Below are 26,296 nucleotides of genomic sequence, written 5' to 3'. Positions count from 1 at the left end.
TGAAGCGGTCCATCACTCACTCAACTCAGAAAGTTAGAAAGTTTTGGTAAAATACTTAAATTCTTAAAGTAAGTGTCATCAAGAAGTGAAAAAGTGAGAATTCTGTACACCAGAAATGTTAACTGGCCACCTGTCCATAGACCGTCCACTCAAAGTGGATAAAAGTGATCCAGGTGTAAACAGGGCCTTGGAGAACTTTGTCATTCAGAAACAATAGCCCAAAAACTCATATTTCCCTTCCCCAATAAAGCCTTTCCAGCGGCCCAGGTATTCATTCATTCTTAATAATGAAAAATTTTTATTTATTTTTTTCAATTGCATATCATAAACATTAAATATGTCCCTTTCTTTTCCTGTTGAGTTAGCAAGCCAACAGCTTAGTTTACTAAGCTACTAGCATATCATTGTAATTGGTTGAGTTATTTCACTGAACTATAACAATATAGCCTGCAGTAGGAGTTTGGAGTGGGGGCATAAGCAACCATCTTGGGTGCTATTTTTCACTGGGACAAGAGCAAAACTTTACTAATGCTTCATCAACCATGTGTCATGTTTTTTGTGTCTTGTTTAGTATCAGAACAAGCAATACCTAATTTATGAATTAATCATTCTTTTGAATCTGCCCTTTCCATTGTTCAAAGACGTGCAGTTCAAACTATTCAAACAGTTTGCTCGCACACTGAAACGGTTGAAGCAGTTTCTTGTTGCTTAAAATAATGCGCTAGTATAGAACACATTAGTGATTTTTTTTTTTAGAGATAGTTTGTAACTAATAGTTACATTGAGTATATTAGCTATGCTAATGACATATTTTAAAATGAAAAAGTTGATAAAAAAGTTTGAGGCTTTATTTTATCAGTGTAGAATTAATTTAAACTGCATAACAAAATAGAACTTGATTTGAATTAGAGTTTGCAATCCATTTTTGAAGGGCGATTTTTCTTATGAAACCTTGCCAACGACTTTTGAGGAGACATTTTAACCAGGCAACAGAAGGTCAAGTTCACCCTCAAGAGCATTTCACTATATCCCACTTTTAACCCTTCTTAAAATTAGTAGCTTGCATTAGATTACTATGTTCAGTTTTTAAAAGGTTGCATTACCTACATCAACCTAAAACAATTTGTGGTTCCTATTTGGCTATTTGTTAGCATTTATCAGTAGACTGTTTGGCCCGAGGTGATGTCACTTGTTAAAGGAAAGTCGTTTTAAAGGCAGATATATTAGTTAATAGATCTTGAGCTATAATAGGCATACTTCTAATGTTCAAACAATGTTTCATGCAATTAGTCTATGATATAGCATAAAAGACCTACTGTATGTCTGCTAAAAAAAAAAATGAATACTCCTTTGCCCAGTATTAGGTAACATTCTTTGAAGAACAAACACAACTGACTTACAAGATCTACAATTATGAAATAAAATCGGAGCTCTTATGAAACCATGTTTTGCAAATGGCACGTTTTTCAATGGCCTGCAACTGCTTTGTTTTCAGTAAGCTGAAATGAAAATTCAAATGACGCACACTTCGCCAGTACCCTAGCTCTGATGGAACCACATAAGTCCTTCATGTGGTCCTGTTTAACCATGCTGCTCATGCTTATATGCCTGCACTGAGAAGAGCACAAGCAGTGTCAGGCCTCCTCTGCTTATATAATGTGTGTGATATTTGTAGGTGGTAGTGAAACTGGAGAATACTTGGGTTACCCTCCTTAAACTTTATCTAGAATGTGTTTTTAAAATCTCACCTCGTAATTACTTTTCCTTTTTTTTTTTTTTTTCTTTAGGGAGGATGATGCAATTCAGATCGTTCACCGATAGATGGCTTACTCCTTAAAAAGAATGTTCTGGGTATCAGTACAATTTAATTACAGCACTTTTGAGTCACAATAGCTCCACCTGGTGGTGTGTACAGTATTTAGGTTGGGTTTTGAGTCCGTGCTGAACGTTAGAAAAACGGAAAACCAGTGTAAAACAAAAGACCACAACCAACAGTACAGGTGTGGGGGCTAATAAGGCTTTAGTTTTTATGCTCAAAACATATTTCTCTGCCTCCAACTGTCTTGTTCTTTTTTGTCTCTGTTTCAGGTCAATTACACAAGAGAAGTGCAGAGGGCAGCCCAAAAGCTATGAAACGAGAGTGTATTTCAAAAGTGGAGCAGCACCTGTGTCTCAGAGCACCCCATTCATTACAGAACTCCCCAGAGTATGTGTGTGGGCATGCACGGTTGTTTATGTGTGGGATTTGTGTTTGTTTAATTTTGTATGTGTCTGTGGCTTAAAGGAATGGTTCAGACAAAAAAGAAAATTCTGTCTTTTACTCACTCTCGTGTCATTCTAAACTCTTTTTTTAATTTTTTTAATTTTTTTTATTTGTGGAGTACAGAAGAAGATCTTTTCATGAATGTCTACGTTTTTCATAGTCCATATAATTTCTATTTAGTCTTACCTATAGTATAGTCTCATGAAGACTCATGAAGCCAAATCATTTTAAGTTTTAAGTTATGAACAGGTTAACTGAGGTTAAATATGAAAGCCATCCACCCTACACCCTGAATTTATCTGTCATTGCTTTCTCTTTTTTTTCTTGATTCTCATGGAATGATATTATGTTCCCAAACACCTCTTCATAAGCTCTCAACTGGTATTCCTGGGTGCCAAGCCATCTCAGGATCTGTCATTCCAAACTGCAGTGCTGTTCTTATCATCCCTCATCTACTCATCCCCTCCATTTATAGAATCTTTCTCTCACATTCCCATTTCATCTCAGTCATGCTGCCGCCTATGTGTGTTACCTGCACTGTGATAAGTGTAATGGACGATGGGTGTCATTTGTCACTGTTCTCCTCTGAGTGACACACACGCACGTGTACACACACACACACACACACACACATACAAAAAGGCAGATGCGAAGATGACTGAGATTCTTCTGATGTCCAGAACACTGGAGACCACAAACAACAATGAACTGTGGGGTAGACACTCCAGACTATTGTATGATAGCTCGCATAGGCAGGATGAGAACTCATTCTTCCTTACAAACGCTTCAGACTTTACTTTTGAAGGGTCTTTTTTCATGCTGTGAAAGTCTGATGTTCTCTCTGAATGTCTTAATTTTTTTTTTTTACATTCTGCATTGCTGTGATCTGGTTTATATTAATGGGACCTTTGAAAAGCTTTTGTTTAGTGAAATGCAACATAACATAACCTTTTTTGTTGGCCTTGATTTAAGTTGGCCTAAAATCTTGATCTTATTGACATAATTAATTTAGACAGATTCATTGTCAAACAGGTCTCCTGATTTTTTTCTGAGAAAAAGACCGTAGGAAAAAAATACCATATCCTGAAAAATGCATCTCCTGTAGAGTTTCAAAAGAGATTTTAACGTTATCTGAGACTGTGCTTATATTTGCCAAAACACTGCAATCTGAAGTCAGAAATTTCATTAAGAATTCAAACATATTTTTAAACCAAATGATCTGCCATATTTATTTTAGAGTGCTACAATATAATTTTATGTAAATTTTTTAAATAGATTCTGTTTTTATTTCCCCTAAATTAAAAGGAGAAACATCTGAGACAGAACTGACAAAACATGACTCTGTTGAAGGGATAGTTCACCATACTAAGAATAAACTTCACCAAAGTGACCATATAATGTATGGTCCCCAAAACTGTTTTGTTACAAACATTTTTTTCAAAATATCAGGTTTGGAAATTAATTTTTAGTTTTGGGTGAACTATCCCTTTAAATCTCCTGAGCCATGATAGAGATCCCTGAGCAATAGAATTGATTGTGATCATGACTTGGACACTAACTGGCATTTGAACATTGATGAACCAAAAGATATTTATTTATATGATTGTTTTGTATTACCAAAGTATCTTCATGAATCTGATACCTGTATACACTGGTGTGTATCAGAGGAATTTGTTCTTGAGAGGTCATAACCCGTCCTCTGAGACCACCCTTTCCTCTGTCCAAAAGACAGACTGATGTTTAGAGTTTTTTCTACCACTCCCTAGTCTGAGGTTTTTTTTTTTGTTGTTGTTTTTTTTTTTAATGACAAGCACAGCCCCTTCAAACACTATAGTTTAGGATCCAAGACAAAAAGCCTAGGTTTGCTTTAAACAAGAGTTACGTCTTTGATGTTGACCATGCAGGCAGCAGTTTGATGAAATATTGATAGCAATTCTCCAATTGGTAGCTGCTCCAGAGGGATGTTAGTTCGCCTTTCAGCGAGAGGAGTTGCTGTAGTGGACTTGCACACTACAGTGTGAGACATGTGATTCATCAAGCATCACAGCATCAGAGCGCGTGTCTGTTATTGGACCTAATCACTCAGCTGATCAACACAATATAGTACTGACTATTGTGATCAAACAGAGGACACCCCCCACCCACACATAGTAAACTTAAAAAAAAAAAAAACTGGACAAACACGAATGAAAACGACCTATCAAACGTCTATGATTCTTTCCTCGCTTTGTGCTTTTTCTATTTTAATGTGTGTAAAATGTGACAAACATATCCAGGTACACTGAGTGTTGTGTATCTTAGATAGAAGTAGGTATGCACAATATAGCAGTGCCATGTCAGCGAATGTTAAATATTTAATTTATCATGTTCATTTCCCATTACCTCTGCCGTCATCTAACACTCGCTTAAAGTTAATCTTTTAAAACACTAATCTCAACCAAATCTCAAATGTTTTCATATTGTGATGCCTAAACTTAATCATCTTATAAATCATCCATTTATTGCCATAACGTAAATTATAACATGTAAATTAATTATTGGCTTACCGTTATCAGTCAGAATTATCATATTGTTAGATTATTTTATAAAAGAAAAAAGTTGGTGTGAAGTTGTTTTGAAAAGTAGTGTAAAATTGTTTAAAAAAGTTGTTTTTTAGTCATTTATTGTGAAAACATTCCATACTGTCCAATCCCACATTAAATGAATAATTACAAAGTTAATAAATATTAGAAATCAATGATCTTTATGTTCCAAATTATATATTCTCTTCTAAAGTGACAGAAGACGCTAGTGAGAATGAAATTAGCACTCTTTGACCCAATATTCAAATATTTCCTATCAGTACGAGCGTGAAATAAGATTTCCAGTGGTGGCTCATAAAGTTTGATTTGAGTTGGTGGTAGAAGTGACCCACATTCTTGTGGTGACAAAGAAAAAGTCCAGGCATGAAATACATTTATATAAAATCAGAATATTGATAACTGCCTTGAGTGTTATTTATTTGTTTATTTTTGTCTGTAGGACAGTATAGCCAAAATACTCATATCAGTACAGCAATACAGAAGAAAAAATGACAAAAAGGGATTAAATTGTGCACGCTTGCATGCACTGTGCTCATGCATAGAGATATTAATAACCTCTGTGGGCTATTGCATCAATGTAACGAGAAAGAAAGTGAGAAAGCAATGACACAAAAGAAAAATAAAGTGAGTCTGAGACTAAAATGCATGAATAAAAGAAGAAGCTGAGTGGAACCAGGGGCGCATAAAGGTCTCACACTTAAGCAAAATTAGCACGCTTTTCCACTGCCGTCCATTAGATAATCAAATTCATGCCACACAGGGCTCAGCAACCCCTCCTTTTTCATTTCTCCCCTCTAATCCCTGTCGATAAGACACAACTCGCATACCACTTTCATTATGTTGTCATTTCAGAACTGGCATGGAATCCCCCTCGGGATACTATCAGTCAGAAAATTACTTAACTAGCTGAAGTGGATACAGTTTTGCGTTTATTATTTTTGACAGCCTCAAAATAATCTCACAAATATCCCTTTTTGATTTTAGGGCAGGGTGAGGGGCAGAGTGCGCACCCGTTATCAGCCCAACACACTATTAGATTATATTCACCTCCAGCAGTGAGACAGAGATATCCCAATATTGTGAGAAGTGAAGAAAAGGAGATCTCCACCAACTGCACTAAAAGAATGCATCTTCTCCACTTGTGCTGGCTGTTTTAGGTACAAGAGCAAAGCCTTCTCCTCTTTAGCCTTTGAGTATACCGTGGATTAGTTCTCAATAATCTCTCTTTTGTGGAGTGTTTACTGGGCTCAAGATTGAACACTTCAAGATGAGAAATCTCAGTGTGTAAACCAACTGGTAATCCCCACTGAGTCTTTTACAAAAAAACAAAAAAAAACCCAAAGTAAACAAGCAACAGTATGAGTTAAATTGCTGACTACCAATTCATGAAGACAGGACTGGTGAAAGCTGAAAACCTGTCAAGTGATGTGACGTGTAAGAAATCTTCATAAGCACAGGAAAGAATTATGAATTGATATTTCTGTAATATTTGTATAGTACATATGCTTAGCCACTTTGTTCTTTTTCCTTTGTTATTAAATGCAGGCAGTCAGATTTCTTATTACAAGTTGTTTTGAGAGTGTCGGTTTGACTAAATAGTTTGGTATAATCTTTTTTTTTTTTTTTTTTTTTGAAAAACTTTTGTCAAGTCATGTTGTGAATGCAGAAACATTTCAAAAATAAAAATACCATAAATTATATCATAGAGAAGACTTCTGCAGACTGTTATGAAGTTTTTTGGGATTTTTTCCTAAGCCAATATGAATACAAAAGGTTTATAAGAACTTGGTACATGTGTTTTGAAAGGTTAGCTTTTTAAAATATTTTTCCTTTATCATGGACAATTATGTCATTGACCCTTGATTGATCCAGAAGCTGCTTTGTTCGCCAGATTCATACATAAAAGTGTGTGCAATCTTCAAAAGTGAATCACTGTGTATTTTCCCCATACACTGCATGGTAAAAAGACTATTATTGTGTGTACATAGGTCTCAGGGTGTGCACAGTGTCAATGCGAGTCAGTAGTCATGAATTCTTGTTTAATTGGGTGAGATCAGGGGCTCAAAGCGGGCCAAGGAGGGACCTGTACCCCTTTCTTTCTCCTCAAGAACCGCTTTGGCACCACTGCTGTTTTTGATGTGTGCTTTGGCTCTTCGAGGCCGACTTTGGAATATGTTCTTGGGAGACCAACGGTTACTTGCCTCCAGGCAAAATCTCAATCCCCGGGATCCGGCTCCTCTTTGATGGAATACTTTCGGGAGCAGCTAACCACCCCCAATCCCTGCTCTGACTTACCCCTCCTCTCGTTTCTCCTCTCCTCCGTGGACCCTTCTCTTTCTCATCCATCTCTTTCAGAGAGATTTACAAAGAGTACTGACTGACTGCCTACATGTCTATATCAGTTTCTCCATCCACTTCAGCAGATTGGATGATTGCGAGTTAACAAAATAGAAAGGTGTATGTGTTATCCATGTCTGGAACTTTCTGACTGATTTCAGCCATCTGCTTTTAAATAGGTGAACTGGTATTTAGTTAAATAAAAAGTACTTTGGAACAGAAAACATTATTCATAATATGTCAGTTCCAATGAATTCCGAATGCACCAAATCCCTTTATGTACGATGAACACACATGAATGTGGCTTTTGCAGTTGACATATATAAATGTTAGATGTTATGTGTAATGGATGATCTTGGTCAGAGGGTTTTGCTTGGCTTGTTTTTTTCTACATTTACCCCCCTTTTTGGTAACTATAAATCTGCAGCTGGGTACATTGGTTAACTGGTTGTTTTGAGCTATATTGGTTTTCTTTGAATTTGAGCATGGATCTGGTTTATATTACAGAACTTCGCATTTCCCCCATCTCTTCTCATATTCACAAATGTTCATGTATATATATATATATATATATATGTATACAGTGTTGGGAAGGTTACTTTGGAAATGTAATAGGTTACAGATTACAAGTTACCCTGTTTAAAATGTAATAAGTAGTGTAACTTTTCAATTACTTTATTAAAGTAATGTAACTTATTACATTTGATTACTTTTTGATTACTTTTCTAAATTTATAACATTTTCAACTGTTAATCATTTTGAAACATTTAAAGCAGGCAGGGTTAACCTTACAGTAGTGCTCAACACTGATTACTGTCAATCAGTTAAGATTTCATTCAGTTAAGTAAGGGATAATGTACATCTTTATTATGTGATAACAACTGGCTTGATGTACATTATCCCACTTATAACATGGCTGCTTGCCACAAAAGTAAATAATTAGACACAAAACACTGACCTGAGTTGAAATATTTGAAGGCAAATCTTCCATGAAGAAAGCGGTTGCTAGCAAGCTGCAAGTTCAAACTAGACGGACATTTAAGGGATACGGTGCAGTCATACTATTTTTATTACACAACATTTCACAACATAAATAATTAAGTACTAGTACTTACAGTACTTACAGTACTAGTTTGTTAGTTATCTTATAATCCATTACAGTGTACAAAACAAAATGGCAGCAGCTGCGTTTGTATGTAAAGAGAGAGCGAGTCCACAATACCAGGATGACAGAATTAAGAAATTGCACACATAATATTGAATTGAGTTTTCATATTTTATTAGCTAACCAAATGCAAATCTTCCACCAAAAAAAACAAAAAACAGTTCCTAGCAAGCGTATAGCACCGACTTAAGTTACCTGGATGAGTCTGTGTTATTAGCTTTTACCAGTTGTTATCAAGGAATAACATACCTTGGAATGTCACGACTGACCAATCAGAATCAAGCATTCCACAGAGCCGTGTAATAATTTAATCTAAAGGACAGCCACCACAAAATCAGACTTAACACCTCTTATTTACTTTGAGATCATTCTGAGGTTAAATACTGATTTAAAATCATAAGAAATAGTTTAATAGCTATGATACTGGTTTTGAAATCAAATGTTTGCATAGTTATACAAGAAACACTGGCATCAAACAATGCCTTGGAAAAAACAATTAATCTTAAAAAATGAAGCATATGCATGAACCCAAATAGGAAATAAAACAGTTAACGAATAAGCATGTGTCCTATTCTGTCCTAAACTCCTGAAACACTGGTGTCTCATTTTAGAGCAGTCAATGCAATTTATGAAAGAAGTCAATTAAATCTGTATGGTCGTGTGAAAATATTCAGATGTAACCCCCTTTGTCATCATTAAAATTTTCAAAAGTAACTGTAATTTAATTACATATTTTTTTTCTCAGTAACTGTAACTAATTACAATTACATTTATTTTGTAATGAAATTACGTAATTCCGTTACATGTGACTAGTTACTCCCGAACACTGTATATATATATATATATATATATATATATGGACATATATATTTTGGATTATTGTCACAGAAGGTGAAAAGCTTAAAAAACCCACAACACAGGTACACTAAATTTCAGCATGTTATATCTATGCATATATCATTGCAAGCCCTTTTTATTTTACTCTAAAATGCTTAAATTGCTGTGAATACATAACCACATGTTTTACGGTAAATTAATTTTTAACTCCAACATAACACACAACTATTATCTTATTGGATTTTTCTTTCAGACAGACACATCAGTAGCGTGTATGGCATAAAATGAACTCTACTTGACTTTACTTGTCGGCCACACACGCAGTCAGATCCTGCTTAAGAGATTAGAGAGTGATTTTCAACTGTGAAAAAATCTGTTACTGCCCCATTGATTGATTGTGAGCCCAGAAGGTCTTTCTTAACATCCTAATTTCCCTGTATATTGATTATGTATATTGATTAGGAATAACCCTACAGGAGGCACTCCTTTCGATGTTTACGTTAAGGTCCCACTTTGAGGTGTAAAGACAGAGTTCTTTACTGTATAAGCTTGTCATTTTATTTCTCATTCCAAGATAGATGGCTGTGTTACTGCAATAATGCAATGAGAATTAGATTTGAGTTAGAAGGAGTGATATTTACTTAAACACTGACACATTACATATTACATTTTGATTAGTCAGACAACAAATATGGATGAAAAAATACACTTATAAAAGCTGAGTTGTCAGATGTAATAATGTACTAAAATATTTATAAAATACTGAAATACTGAAAAGGAATCCATATTTTAAAGAAGCATGCATGATGTACATGATGAGTGTTGAAGCAAAAAGCCTACTGAAACACTCTGTCTGACAACACGTATCTTTATACCCACATTTTCAGGTCACATTATGAAGCTTTAGAAAAAAAAGAGTACATAAAAGGATTTATTTTGCCTGATAAATTATATCCCAGCGGCTTATATTAATTGCTTTTGTGTTTTATATTAAATGTTTTAGTTGTATAGTTATTTTGTCATAAAGTTTATTTATTTTTATTATTATTTATTTTTATCAGTGGATAATTTTTACATTTTTATTTATTTATTTATTTGAACTTGTGCTTGGTAGTTTCAGAACCCTCTTAAACAAGCTTTCTACCCATTTTATTTAGTATGTTTTAGTGTTTTCTTCTCCCAAAGTTCTTGTTTTCCCAAATTTCATTACCATATTTTAAATTACTTAATAATGCATTGACAAACTTTAGAGAATTAATTTGCTCATATTAAGGATCACCCAAAGTGATGCACCCAAAGACCATATGGCATGTTTGCTTGGTAAAACTTAATTAGCGTCTATGCATATTATATGCTGGCAAGTTGTCTAAAACAAGTTTTTTTTGTTTGTTTGTTTGTTTGTTTGTTTTGTTTTGTTTTGTTTGTTTCTAGTGTAATTTCCTCAGACTTAACATAACATTTAGGCATTTAAGTTACTTTTCTTAAGAATCAGCTCCTTTTGAATGTTTGCTTGGTATCACTTTTCGTTACACTGTCAGTGTTAGCCTACACAGGAAAAAAAGAAAAGAAGGAAAAAAAAAACCCACACTTATACTGTACGTTACAAATTACTTACGTATTAACATAAACACGCACACTGTAGCTTATTGTAAAGTGACCATTTCGTTTTTCCTCATCAAACATGACTGCACCTTCTCAAGAAGGAGCGCTGGGATAAGGCAAGGAGAGAGGGAGGGAAAAGGGGGCAGACGGGAAAAGAGGGGAGGTAGTGTGCCTGCTCTCCGAAAGGGAGGAGTCAGGCACAGGGAAAGGGCAGCTGGAGCTCCACACTTCAAATCTTCTTTACCCGAGAAACTCTGCATTACAGTCTTTGTGATAAACATTTAGGAGTTTCACGAGTCGCTTTACTTTTGTGTTTAGGCTTTAGGTATGTAGGAAAGACTGGCCGTTAGTTCAGTGCTGGGCTGCCCCTGCCAAGCGCACGTAGGGAAAAAAAAAGAAAAAGAAAAAAAAGACGAGTGAAAAAAGAAAAGTCCGCAGAGCAGTTTTGGAGTTTAAAGTGAAGACGCTAAGAGTGTCTGTCTGCAACTAGCATCTGCACGCGAGCGAGAAGGAAGTCTGTGAGGAGAGGACAGAAAAGTTTCGCAACTGAACGAGTAAGTGCAAGAAATGTGCAGTTTTTCCGAGCCTCTTTGGTTCCATGAAAGTTTTTCAAAAAGAAAAAGAGGGGGGAAGTGTCGTGTAAAACGTGAAATGCGATACTCTTGCCATTCTGGTGCAAAAATATTACATGAAATCAACAGGAGTAACGAATTAAAAGAGCGTTTATTGTCAGCATTGGGCTGAGTTTTCTGCTTCACAGAAAGTTCGGCAGAGTCGTTTTGCAAACTTTGGGCTCTCATTGTCTAACTCGCGGCCCCTATTGGTCTGTTAAAATGTTTTGAAAGTGTCCCAATGTTTTATGCTTGTTACACTGATAATTATCTGTAAATAATAAGAACCATCACAATGCAGCTGGTTTCAGTGCAGTGTCTCCTTGCGACACTTTAAATATTTCCAAATGCTCATGTTTTTCTTGGAAGTAGTCCAGCAGTAAAATTGGGGGTCCCTCATCATATTGCAGTGTTTCCCCTCACCATAATACCATAATTTAAAAATATTTAAGAAATTATGAAATCTTACGCATAGTAAAACGACAGGATGTTTTTATTATTATTATTATTATTATTATTATTATTATGGAGGTGGGGGGAGTACAACAAAAAATGATGTTAGATAAAAACTAAATTGGCATCTTTAATTTAGGCTAATAGACGCAGCAAACATTTTTAAACAATTATGCGCGATGGTAATATGAAAAAAATATTTTATCTATTTAGGCAGAATAAGTGTAGCCTACATATAATTGAACACAGAAAATTGCAAACTGACGTTTATTTGCAGCATTAATTGTGCAAGTAAAATCAAAGTTACAGCCTGCAGAAATACTGTAAATTTATGGCACTTTTTTTCCACAAACTTTGAATTCAATTACTGCTTAAAACTGTTAACATCGAGTAGAAATTATTGTGACAATTTAATAGATGGAAACAAACATTTTACGATAATGGAAACATTTTAACAGTGTGTGATTATTACGAATTTGTCCGTTGTCTGCTCTATAGTAAGGAAAAACGCAAGAATAATAGCCTAAGTGAAATAATTCCATCTGACTCTGTTTTTATGATAATAGCCTAATGCTTATTAACAGATTTTATTAGTGGAAATGATCGTCATTTACATTTTGAATGTGGTGTAGAGTTATTGTGTCCCAGCACTTGTGTAGATAGACTTTTCCAAACTTTCCAAAAACACCGAAGCCCAGAAAAGACTCACAGCTTGTAGCTCGGCGACTAGATTTAAGAACAACCGTGTCCCGCCAAACCCCTCCTGACACTTGCGCGCGATTAACTGACGACCTGGAATCTCATATTTAAATTCAAAATTCACATTTCAATGATATGTTTTTAAATTAAGTGTTTGTTAAGTGTTTCATTTTATTTATGTATTTGTGCAAGTTTGCACTGATTAACAGTAATGGACGTATATGACAGGCACATTGTTTTGTAGAGCAGCTTGTGATGTTACACATTTAAATTGTAATTTATTATAAAATCAATAAAAGTAAACGGGGCCTGCTCTTTTTTCCTATAATATTTTATGTTTGAGGTTTGCTTTCCTTTTCTTTTCTCTCTCTTATTGCATTTGCTTTTTGCATGCATTTTACGAGAATCGTTTCCCAGTAAATTGTCTATACTGAAATCTGTATTATAACTACGAATCGAGGGCTTAATTCAGCGCACATTAAATGCTAAATGTCAGGTGTGTCAAATTTTCTCATACAATTAAATGCAATTAATAATTTATTATGTTAGGCCTATATTCTTTGTAATATATCGGTTTTTATCCGGTGACCTATGAATTTGCATGCTAAGTGTCAACAGAGGATAAAAGGAACATATGTCTTTTAATCTCTCAAATTTAAAGGCCATAACAGAGATGTATGTATTTTAATGCCTTAATGTTGTTATGAAATAAACATTCATTTGAGTTCTGTGACATGTTCTCTAATAAGACAGACCTCAGTGTGATTTAAAAAAATCCACAGCATGAGGTTTTGAGTCTGTGTTTATCTCTCGTTTCTATCTTGCCATTTGGGAACAAATTTGTGCATTGTTGGCTTTGCTTTAAAAAGGAAATTAAATTGTTTAAAAAGTAAGTGATATACTAAATTCTCTAAATTGAGCTTTGCAAGTAACCTGAATTTAAATGCTTATGATTACATTTGCTCAGCATGCAGCTCAGACTTGATCAAGTTTGTATTATATTTATAACATCATCAAACAACGATTCCATAAATGTGCCTCAATGAAGTGCTCATTTGCAATGATTTGTTTAAACAGGTGTAATTTTGTAAAAAAAAAAAAAAAACACTCGCTGCATCATGAAACATCCATAATCACTCATGTGTGGACCAGAAAACAAAACAAACAAACTAAAAAACTAAACAAAACTAAACAAAAACGAGTTTAATATCATTACTTTCCGATCAGAGTCACTCATCAAACAGGGATTTATCACATTTCATATATGCATGGCTGCATTGCCGAACAAAATGACATTTTTGCAGGTCACTTTTGCAAGCCATGCTGCCATACTGCGCACGCTATGTCACCAGCTAATATTAACAAGCAGAGATGACATGCGATTATCCTCAATGTCATCTCACCCTCACCGTATGTGCATAAAACCCTCAGATTAGGCCTGCCATTGGAAAGGAATGCCCGTACCCTTCACCCTCAGGGTGCTTTAGCATCCTAAAGAAGTTCTACCTGTCTTTAAGTGCATGTGGGAATAAGATGACTAACAGAGGGCATTGAGATGCTAATGTGGGTTTGAATAGCACTGTGCTTATTGTCCAAACCAATAAGGAACAAATGGATGAGAAATTTGTCTCTGCGAGGCCGATAGCTGGTTGTGATCCTGGAAGTTCTCTTGGGAGATTTTTATCATGTGTTGGTCAAGAATTTTTGCGAGTCTGATGTCTTAGAAGCCTGGTTAGGCCAGTTGCTTTTAGAGTAGAGTGATTTGTTATGATAGATCTGTAGTGGCATGAAGATAACTACTAAGCTTTTTGCGCATAAGATATTTAATCAAGAATCAAACTCCCAGATGTGTTGTCAGACTGCTATTTTGCTGATTTTTTAAAACTTTTTTATTTATTAATATCCAATGTAATTGGCCACGTTTAGAATTTTTGACCCTAACAAGCAGCCTCTTATCGAAAATTGCCCGGAAACCTTTGTTGTGTGGTGTTGTGGCGCATTGCTTCCACTCACTTCTGTCAACAAGCCAGGACTTCCAACTGAAACCTCTTACTTTGATAATCCTCAACTTTGATATGTTGGACATCAAATGAAAAGGGCACAAAGAGTGAGAAATAGGAAAGGGAAACAAGTGAAAGTGAGTAATTGAGAAAAAGAAGCGGTGCTCTTGAGCTGTGGGCCGCATCAGATGAGAAGTTGAGTGTTCGTCAAAAGTGTTCGTCTGTGTTTGTGTCTCAGCGGAGGGGGTCTCTAGCTTTGTAGGGGGGCTTGCTCTCAAGCTCTCTCTCTCCTTTTCTTTCACCCCCTTCTAATCCCTAGGCCCAGTCATCCCTTTAGGGCATGCCTCAGATCTGCCTCTATGTCAGGACGACCCCTTCCTTCTCTTCTTTCTGTTGCCCTTTCTCTCTTTCTTTTTGCTTTATCTCCTTTTACATTTTATCTTCACAATTTCTTTTTTTCTTTCTTTATATATATATATATATATATATATATATAGTGGCCCCAAACAATATATGGACATGTTTGGGCACTTATGCCACACTTGGATGAAGAAAATGTATGGATTTTATTGTTTAATATACAAAATGCCACAACAGGACTTTTCTCAGAAGTAACTTTACTTTTCAGAGAAGATATTTGTAATTATAATTATTTTTTAATTATTTTTAAAACGGGTCCCAGCTGGTTTTTATCAACATTAAGTAATTTCTCCTCAAGTTCACACAGTTGCCCTTTAAAAAAAAAAATAATAATAATAATAAATTCATGTTGTGTTGTTCCTTCTCAATTTTTTGCTATTAATTTTGACTTGTGTTTGCCCCTTCCATTGGTTGTACTCCACAGCAGTAACTTGTGAGTAAACCAGTTCATTCACATACAGCCTACAGGCAGTCACAGGAAATGAGCAGGTTTGTACAAAAGTATGAGAGTGACAGTTTGTTTTCACTGGTGGGGCTAGCTGCTGGAAACTCAAAATTGACCTGCCAATTAACCTGGCCATTTACCTTTTTTTTTTTTAAAGAAGCATTAGAGGTAGAAAAATAAGTTAATTCACCAGAAAAAGAGAAGTTTTCAAGAAATGATAGACAAGACTTCATAAAACGTCATGATAGTCCTCTAACTCCAAACCAGTTCACCTGCTAACCAGCATAAACCAATATGAACTACAATGGAAATTCACAATGGTCTTTTCAGGCAGGGTGCTACTCACACAGATGTATGAGATGTGTTATTGTTAATACTAATGTGTTTTATTCATTTATTTTATTTTATTTTTTTCTCAAGTAGGTGGCTGCAAATAACACACATTGTGTTTTGGCAAGAGCTACTTGGTTTGCCTCTTCTATTCACTGTCCTGGTTGTGAAAACCGTCTGTAAACCTGTGTGAATTGTGGCAATGAGAACTAAGTATTTCCACATTTGATCGCATCGTGTGTTAAGGACTTGTGATGGAGTGGTTGTGTGTTGTTATAATTGCACAGGTATGTTGGTTTTGATGTGAGGTATTTTGAACAAATGTGAAAACGCTGCAAATAGAGGGGGCACGCACATAGAGGGGACAGATAACCTGCTCCTTCCATGTGATTGATGTCTCTTGTTATCTGCGCTGCTATTCACTAGAGTGTCGGGCATCTTTTAGAGATGAAGAATTGAAGTTCTATAACATTCTATAAAACTGAACTTTCATTCTGTCAATATTTTAGATTATGCTGATGGATACAGTTAAGATTTTAAGCATTTCATAAACAAACATACAAACAAATAAAAAAAATAAATGAATAAATATACAATGTAATACAATAAGTTAATTTAAACCATTTAAACTATATAACTAAATTATATAGTTAAGATAACATTTGATAAAATTATACAATTAAATAACATAATAATAATAAAAAAGAAATAAAAGATTAAAGCCAAAACAATAAAAGATAAACCATTATTTATTTATTTATTTGAAATATTTTAATCATCCATATTTTAGTGACTTAACCTTTAACCCTAAGGTCAGGGAAACAAAGCAAAGGGAATAGCTGAATAACAGATCCGTATGTAAAAAGTACTGGGGCATGTGTTCTCTCTAAATCCCCAAGTATAACTCCTCTCCTGTTTGCCTGTTCTTCTCCATGTGTTTTACAATCTTCTCTGTACCCTCTGAGTACTTTAAAAGTAAATGTCAAAGCCCTTGCCTCCCTGGGCCCTGGGGAGTCCCTATTTACAAAAACAAAAGAGGAGACTCAACTATATGAGCAAATTTCAGGCATGCCTGAAAGACTACCCCATTGTCATCACAGCATCTAAAGACTAATCGCTTTTTCTCATGCAAAGTATGCTGGTTTTAAGGGCCGGGTATAGATGAAGTGAGAAGGAGAGAGAGGGGAGAGGTGTGTAAGGGGGGGCTTTGTTTTAACAATACTCCACAGGGAGCTTTGAAGGGAAGGCAGGGGCTATTGGAGGGGTCCCTCTCCCGCTGAACAAAGACCAGCTCCTTCCAAGCAAAGATAAAGGGAGGGGGTGGAGGTAAAAGTTTTACAGACTAGTTCCCTCAAGGAGATTTTGGAGTGGAGGGGAGGAGAAGGGAGGTAGAGAGGGAGTCTTTGGAGTCCTCTGTTGTTTATAACGATAGTGTGTCACCGCAGATTCCCAATATGACACAAAAACTCTCCGAGGGGCAAGAGAGGAGGTGGAACAGAAGATAGGATTGGGCGATATGAGAATGTACTGTGGGACTGCAGAAGTGTCAATCAGATGAGATTTTGTTATTCCGTTTATACTGTGGCTACTTTATTTACACATGAGAGTAAAAAAAAGAAGAAAAAAAAACAAACAATGTAATATGACAGTACAGTGCATGACATGTTCAGTTGTTTGTCTTTTTTGAGTTTAGTTGTTTTGGATGCTTGTTGTGTTAATATAATGCAAGTGATGTGCAGTTGCACGTATATTGGCTTTTCTACAATGACCTTGATTGTGGCTCAGTCAGTCAGAATTTAGAGTGGATATTATTCATTTTTTTTAATAGTAGTTTTGTTTTGAATATTATTATGAATAATATTTTGTTTGTGTCCTTCAAATGAAAATAATGAAGTATTTTTTTTTTTAATTGGCTGAAATGTGTCTATTTATCACCATCTAGTTGTTTATTTGTTTATATTTTAATTCACTGGATTGTCAAATAAATAAATAAAAATAATTGTGTGTGTGTTTGTATAATAAGTAATACCATGATAAGATTTTGCTCATACTGCTTTCCCCTATGCAAGCATGAGCAGCAGAAAGCTCTTGCCATGTCACTCGAGAAAGCTGTTTTTATCAAGAGGGCTCAGCATGCTTGGGAAATACATCTTTTTCTTGTAGGAGGACAAGGTTTGACTTTTCTATGGAATTTATTATTCAGTCACACTTACAACCACAGGTACACACATACACACAGTCCTCTTTAGGTTGCTAGCTGCTCTCGGTGGACAGCGAGCGTGCCATGTGCCGTCGTAAAGGCTCTTCCAGCAGCCCCGGTTTAGAACGAAAGGTTCCATTTGTCAAAGGTGCTTGAGCGTGCACCCCCCTCATGTTGCCCCGCAGTTTGGCGGCTACTTGGCGAAGTCATTGTCTGAGAAGAGGCAGGACATTACTCACTGCTCAGGGAAAAAGAGACTTGGGGCCCCAGGCACCCGGACTGACCGGATTTATGAATGGGGAATTGGGTTTGCATACTGTGAGTTAGTTACTGTGACAATTGAGCGCTTTAGACGTGAACTTGACCGGGCTGATGTCTACCATATGAGGAACAGAAAGATAGGGAAACATAAAGTGAGTGGGAGGGATGTGTGGTAGGGGATGTTAGCACATTTGGTGTGCCATGTTCTGCATGATAATTCTAAAATGTCCAAAAGCGCATGTTTGGATGCTGGTCTTTTGTATGTGGGTAGCTGACATGTAATAATTTGGGAAGTTCACATGTACTGCATTTCAGTTCTTCAATCTAATCATAAATGTTTGATAATTATATTAATTACCACAGTTAAAACATTCATTATATTACTTTTTATTATAGATATATGTTTTTAAATAAACAATATACATTTAATAATAGATATATTTAAAATAAATATTTTAAAAAACCTATGAAAATTATTCATTTATTTAACAAAATATTTGAATGTATTTACATATTTGAATGTAGCCTATTTGAATAAAAATAATAATTTTTTTTTTTTTTGAGTATGGGATAGTGTATGTTCAGCATATACTTTTCTTCATGGGAGACTTGTGATGTAGATGCTGGGAGATGTTTTTTTTTCAGAGAAAAAAGTGGTGAGGAGAAAAATAATGCAAAGAAGACAGTAAAGACGATGAAACATGAGAAGAGGGGAAGGAAAGTGTCAAAAGAGAGAAAGTTTGGAAGACTGCAGAAAAGGGCAGAAAAGGAAGAGGGGGTAAAGAAACATGGAGAGAGAGTTAAAGAGAGAAAGAGTTGAGCTGGAGTGTTTTTTTTCCCTCTCAGAGCTCAGTGTGTAAGCTTGCGTCTACCTCCCAAAGCTGCTTTCACAAAGAGATTTACAAGACAGGTTTCTACCGCCCTGCATTTCAAGCGTGTGTGTCTGTGTATGTACGTCTGCCCACTTGTGTGAGTTATTTCATGCATATAAAGTGCATGCAAGCAGAACACTGTGATTTTCACGTGATTTTTTTCAGATTGGACTAGTATGTGTGCTGGCATTTAGGTATGACAGTAATTTTAGTTTTACATGGGCAACTAGATACCTGGCACAGGCCTACTGACATACTTTTAATAGATGTGAATATGTCCTCTGACAAAGGCTTAAAAAACCCCCAGATGCCAGAAAATGTGTCTGTGTGTGTGTGTGCCCTGCATCATGTGTCGGCTTGTGTGCCGGCACTGTATTCCGGGGTTCTTCCACATACAAAGGGGGCTACTTAGCTTTTAGAATTATTTATGTTGTTTGGCTTTTTGTGCAACAGTCTTAAGCACTTGTCTCCTCCTATTAGACTGAATGACTCTACTGAACCAAGCTGAAATCTCTCCAAACTCATCAAACCGAAATCTCCCTCTGCTGCTTGGAGCATCTCAGCTTTCAGAGAGGATAGACACTTCACAGACTATATAATGTCTTGCAGATTCATGTTTGCAGCCCCTTGTTAATCATGCAAGGTTTTGCTAATAAATACTCGTAAATCAAAATGACCAGTGAAGGCTTGATGTGGTTCACACACCCTAAATAAAAACTTTTAATGGCTATTGGTGCGCCTGTTTTCAAATGTGTTGTGTAACTGCAATTATACTTCTGCAAGTTACACCCCTTTTACATTTTGGGTTCAGTACAAGTTGTGTTGTTTGTCAGCATCAAGATTGTGCTCTAGAATAATTTATGAAAAAGTACATTTCTTTACAGCATTTTTCGTTTGATTCAGAACTGCAGCTGTTTAAAACCAATTTGTTTTAAAATAATAAAATAATATAAAATTAAATATAAAATAAAAATACATTTTAGAAAATTGAAAAAATTATAATAAAAAAATAAAAATGCATTTTAATTCAAAATAAAAATGCATTATGACAATAAAACAATTATTGTATTCCTTTAGACTGCAGATCCATCTGGGGAGGGAGCAAAGGCCTAAATGCCAGATAAAATTTGCCTGCTGGTTAAACGCTAGGCATCCCTGGAAGTGGCATATGTTAATGTCGCAGTTATTGGGAGTGTGTTTATATGATTAGAGAGTGAGAGGTCGAGATGAAAGCCAAGCAGGAGTGATTTGTCTTCTTGTGCAGCGAAAGGAGATCAATGCAAAGTGCCTCTTGCCCACTCAACAAGCCATGTAAACTCATTAACTTCCTGAGACCTATCCCTGATTTTACATACACACACACACAAACAAGGCAGATCAGTGAAATTACTTGTGTAAGATTAGGTTAATGTGTTAATGAGTGTGAGTGAGTGTCTGTGTTTCTCTAACTTGATTGAGTCAAAGTGTGTGTGGAAACATTGGTTTGTGTGCATGTGTGTAAGAGATAGTCAGGATTAATGGGGTTTTATCATTGCATAGATGTTTTGCACTCCTGTCTATGGTTAATTTAGTAATCTGTGATTTATGGAAGGTTGCAACGTGAATGATAACTCAGACATGTCCAAAAATGTATGTTCGGATGTTGGTGTTCGCTTTTTATTTGTACTTAAAAGTAAAGAATTAAAGTTATTTCTGTAAATGTAAGAAGATCCTACTATGACACCAGGCTTTACTGGTCACATGCAAAGGCTATGACTTAGTAACGTTACAACTGGAATATATGTATAGACAGTAGGTTTCTGATTCTTTTGAATATGTGTGAGAACAATAGTAAAGATGATGATGATGATGATGATAAGGTGTTGATATGGAGAACACAGCTGAAGTAATACACAGTTCCTGCCTCCTTGCTGCTTCTCATGTATTTCTGTGTACCTGCAGAGAGAAGCTGTTACTGAGTGTGTGTGGAGAGATCTGTTAGAAGTTCCCAGAATTCCCCCTCTGCCTGCCTCCCCAGTATGTTTGTCCCACATCTTAGTTTCCCTCCTTCTGGAATATTCTACAACTTTATTTGCCTCTGATTTACAGAGGAATACTCACTCACTCACTCACTCACTCACTCACTCACTCACACACACACACACACACACACACACACACACACACACACACACACACACACACACACACACACACACACACACACACACACACACACACACACACACACACACACACACACACACACACACACACACACACACACACACACACACACACACACACACTTCAGTACATGTGGGGACACAGGCTTTCCTCCTCTTGCAGATTGCACAAGTGAAACAGCTTTTACATTCATGTACATATGCAATCCTGTAAAGTCTTGTTTTTAAAAAAAAAAAAAATTTATGGTAGATGTGAGTCGCCTGCAGACGGGAGTACTAACAAAACAAACTTTCCTGTACTTTTTTGGTTCAAGGATATGGACATAGGATGTTGAGAATATGAAGAATATTAACTTGATTGATAATATACAGTTATTTTCACTTGTTCTTAAGAATAAATATTGTAGTAGCACTTTATTTACAGTACGTGTACTTCGCTGGTACATACATGGTAAATCTTGTACCTACAGGCAAATGAGTGGTAACACAAAGTACTTACCTGAAGTGTATGTACATTGTAACAAATAAGTGTTGTTGTAAAATCTTTGATTTACAGCAACGACACAGCCTGCAGCAGGTTTCACTTTAAAATGAGTGCTGTCTCTTTAAAACCTGATGCACATGACACGGAACTGACACACACTCATAATTTTGTGTGTTTTTGTCCGTGAATGAGAACTCACTACCCTACTGGCGAGCTGTCTGAAGTCGCTTTCTGTGTGCAAGTGTCAGATGCCTGTGTTCACAGAGAGCTGCTTCATAGCATGCTTCATGCTACAGCGTGTTTATATATGTATATATATGGTGATTGATAAATTAATGAATGAATGACACAGTGGATGAGAACAGTTCCTATTCTCTGTTTTTATAGCTCCATAAGGTGAGGCATGATAGACTTAGGAACATTCTCTTGCCATTTACTGTCACTGTTAGGAACTATTTTTTAGTGGAAGGATGGCATTTAATGAATTTACTTCAAAAAGTAAGATATCAATGCAAGCATACATTTTTGGTTTTAATCATTGTATAGTGTGGTTTTATAAAAGCAATAAAGTACACGTTGTTTCATTTTTAATTTGAACCAACATCATACCAAGTCAATGCTCTCTCAGTGATCAATAAAACTGTCAGCCAAGCAGATAGACAGGCATAATATTTCAGTTTAATAGTTTATTCAACAACTGTTCCAAACCAATTTGGCAACAAAAATCAGTATCATGTTCAGGGCCAGATTGACCTCATATTGTGACATATGCAAAAATAAAATGTTGCTGTTGGCCAGAAACCTCCTATTGGTAGTTGGTATTGTTGCTTTATTGTATACAGATACATTTATATAAATGGGAACACTTCACAATAAGCTTCATTAGTTAAAATTAGTCAACTAGTGTTGTTAATATGAACTAAGAATGAACAATACTTCTACAGCATTTATTATTTTAATGTTAATTTCTATAATAAATGCATTATTAAAATAATAAGTTATAAATACTGTAATAAATGCATGGTTCATTGTTCGCTCATGTTAGTTAATACATTAGCTAACATTAACTAATGAAATCTTATTGTATAGTGTCCATATAAACATATAGGCCTACAGATAGGCTACGTATATTTGCATCGTTGCATGTGTCATTATTAATATTTCACCAAAATCAAGTTCAAGTTCAAATAAGTTTTTGAACAGCGAATATTATTTTTTTTCCCTCATCATTACCGCCATATCAGAGGCAGTGTGTGCATCGCATTAATATTACCTGGTGACCTCGAGTCATTTGTAATATTTGCAGAGGTTGTCTGTGATCTTAATCCCGTGCAAATCAGCCATGTCTGTAATTTGTAAAGTAAAAATTTCCCCCCAAATGACCTACCATATTTCGCAGAACACAGAGGTCCTGTGATAATATTAGTCCCGCGTGAGGTCCTGTGATAATATTAGAATTTACACACCATACAACTATACACTTTGCAGGAAGAGAAAGCTGAAAACCATCAGAAGAGCAAAAAACAACAAAAAAGAATGATTAAATAGAGATGGTTGACATAGAAGCATGCATTAATGAACATTCTTCTGTTTATGATGGGAGGCACTTTCAGTTTGGGGAAATTCCACTCAAAAAGACAGCAAAAAGACAAATCATTTCAATAAAAATCATAAGACTGCACTACAAATAATCCTTATCCGTCATTTTGACTGAATGGGCTGTACATTTTCATTCATTTTCTATTTTTAGAAGTCAGGAGAATAACGTTATGTTTGGTATATTAATGGGATGTGATATAACAACATCTATAGAATAGCTCTTTTCAGCCCGCTGCATTATTTTCCTCTTGATTATTTTCACGCTTGCTTTGTATTCTGCTGTAACTAAAAGAAAAAAAGACAACATATACCATGTATATATATACGATTTGTGGTCTGCTCTCCCGATTTAATTGACTATAAACCATGAATAATTCCCTGGAATGCACTAAGAATCTCTCTTTTCTCTCCCCAAATCCCCATGCCTCTTTCCAGGTTTGTTTTCACACAAACAGATGCTGTAAAATGTAATTGTTATGAAATATAGACATATTACTGTAATGATATTTAACACGTCCATAATATTGCTGTGGATAGAAGGATGATCTTTAGAAGTTATTTGTGGTATGGTGAAAGTAATTTGTTAATGCTTTTACACTTTTAAATTTCCTTTTAATGATCGATGGTTGAAGGGTGAGTAAAATAATGCTTAAGCTCATATCAACCAGTGCCCCCCTTAAACCTTTTTTCAGCAATAGAGCGCTGTGCTGCAGGATGACTTCATCTAGTCTAATTTCTGGGTTGTAATAAGCTGTAAATGGCGAGGCTGCTGGGCTCTGTGCAGGAATTAATAAGAGCTAATAGAGCATGCCTGTGGGGACAGCAGCCTGTCTTTAAGTAAACATTATGACTTCTCCAGGGGAGCTGTTGGCAGTGGGGAGCTGCTAAGGGACTGGGCTCTGGCTTGATGAATCATGAAGCTGTGGGATAGATAATTTGCTCCTTGATTCTACACCAATGGGGCTAATAAGGCCTCTCTGCTTGACTGTCTGATTGGATAGGCTGGTATTGTACATGAACATATTAATCATGTATCTGATGAAATTTGGTTTGGGAAGTAACTGAAACATAGAGCTGGAAATGGATATACTGTAAACAAAATAAATAAATAAAATAAGTTGTAAATGAAACAAATATAATTAGACAAGAAAAATATTATTTAAAATTTTCTGTCTCAAAATTTCATGTTTAATTCAGTGTTACTTGTAATTTAATAGCAATTTCTGAAAAGAACATTGTTTCTAGATTCAAAAATAAAAATGAATTATATCGAACAATCATAGAATAAATAACAATAATAATTGTTATAAATAAATTGTTGTATAATTTATTAAAAAACAATGAAACAAATAAACATTAAAAGAATAGTTATTAATAACAAACACTGATGAATACATTTTGTAAATAATTTAAACAAGAAAAAATGAATAAAAATTAATAAACTTATTAATAACAAATATTTATACTTTTTTAATAATTGATCAATAAAATATAAATAAATGATTTAATTTATTATTATAATTATAATTATCATTATTTTTATTTATTTAATTTTTTTGCAGTGTGAAAACCCCATTAAGTCTCTTGAGCTATGAAAGACCAGCCTCAGAAATGTCATTTTGTCTAAGATCATCTGTTAATGTATAGCCAGATTAGAGTGTTTAAATGTATGTGGATATCTGTAGTTGTAAGTGAGCTGGTGTTTAGAGGTGAACAGTACCTGTTGTGAGTTACTGTGAGATACTGAGATGTGACAGGTACTGAGGTGTGCTCTGAGTCCCTGGGGAGGCAAGCGCAAGACCCCCCTAAAAGTCTTAGCAACCTCACCACAACTATGTTTGATCTCAGTCAATGCAAGCATTGTGTGTGCATGAGGTGGAGAGAAAAAGAGAAGAAGCAAAGGCTAGATGCTTTGCATCAGCAAAGGAAACCCTCTTTTTTACTCCTCAGATTCCTGAACTTCACATTCACACACCACCCAACAGTGTGTGCTCACAAACACTGGATGTAGAATGAGAGGCGATCTCTCCTCCCCCACATTCACAGATGCTCAGTGTGCCGTCAGAGTTGGGTATGGCAGGAGGTACTCTTGAGTTTTGACACATCATACTGAAGAGGTGACCGGTGCTAGTAGTTACACTTTTTACTTTATTGAATATTACATGCCTAATATTACCTTAAAATCTTTTGTACAAAAATCTATTGACAATTACCAACGTAAAAAAGAAAAAGAAAAAAAGATTAGTAATACTTTAGAACAGGGAACACTTATTCACTATTAACTACGACTTTTCCCTCAATAAATTCCTAATTTGCTGCTTATTAATAGTTAGTAAGGTAGTTGTTAAATTTAGGTATGTAGAATAAGGCATTAATATGTGCTTAATTACTACTAATAAATGGCTAATATTCTAGTAATATGCATGGTAGTAAGCAACTAGTTAAGAGACCCTAAAATAAAGTGTTACCAAAAGATTAATACATATTAATACTGTTGTTGATCCTATTGGAACTAGTTGTCACAGTGTAAGTTGTCACAATGAAAGCTGCCATCAAACAGCCTACTATAGACTTTTCACACACACACACACACACACACACACACATTATGTACCTTGCTTTTTAACCACAGTTTTCGGTTCAGTTCGATTCTGATAGCTTGGCACATGAGGGTGTTTTTTTGCAACAAATTAACAACAAAAAAACTCATGTAAACCTCTGCACACTGGAAAAAGTGTGGATTATTATATGTCTGCTTAACATTTCTTTTGAAAGAGGTATTATTTTTCAGATTTTTACAAAAAATAGGATGCAATGGCAATTATTGAGCGCTATAAACACATGTACTGTGCGTTTCATTCATACTGGACGCCAGAGGGTGCCCTCACGCAGAAAATCCACATATGCATCACAGAAGTAACACTGATGACGTTCCAGAAAATCCCTAATATATATATATATATTAGGGTGC

General features: G+C 35.5%; 1 protein-coding gene across 1 annotated transcript in view; it reads left to right on the top strand.

The window, feature by feature from the left end:
* Positions 1 to 10,970: 10,970 nt before the first annotated feature.
* gli3 (GLI family zinc finger 3) overlaps positions 10,971 to 26,296 on the top strand; it is a 171,654-nt gene continuing 156,328 nt past the window's right edge. The window contains exon 1 of the mRNA XM_058765221.1: positions 10,971 to 11,340. The gene's annotated coding sequence lies outside the window, so the exon portion shown is untranslated. The remainder of the gene's footprint in view (positions 11,341 to 26,296) is intronic.

Source organism: Onychostoma macrolepis, chromosome 24, assembly GCF_012432095.1.
Source record: "Onychostoma macrolepis isolate SWU-2019 chromosome 24, ASM1243209v1, whole genome shotgun sequence".
NCBI lineage: Eukaryota > Metazoa > Chordata > Actinopteri > Cypriniformes > Cyprinidae > Onychostoma > Onychostoma macrolepis.
This window is presented reverse-complemented; position numbering and strand designations above follow the sequence as displayed.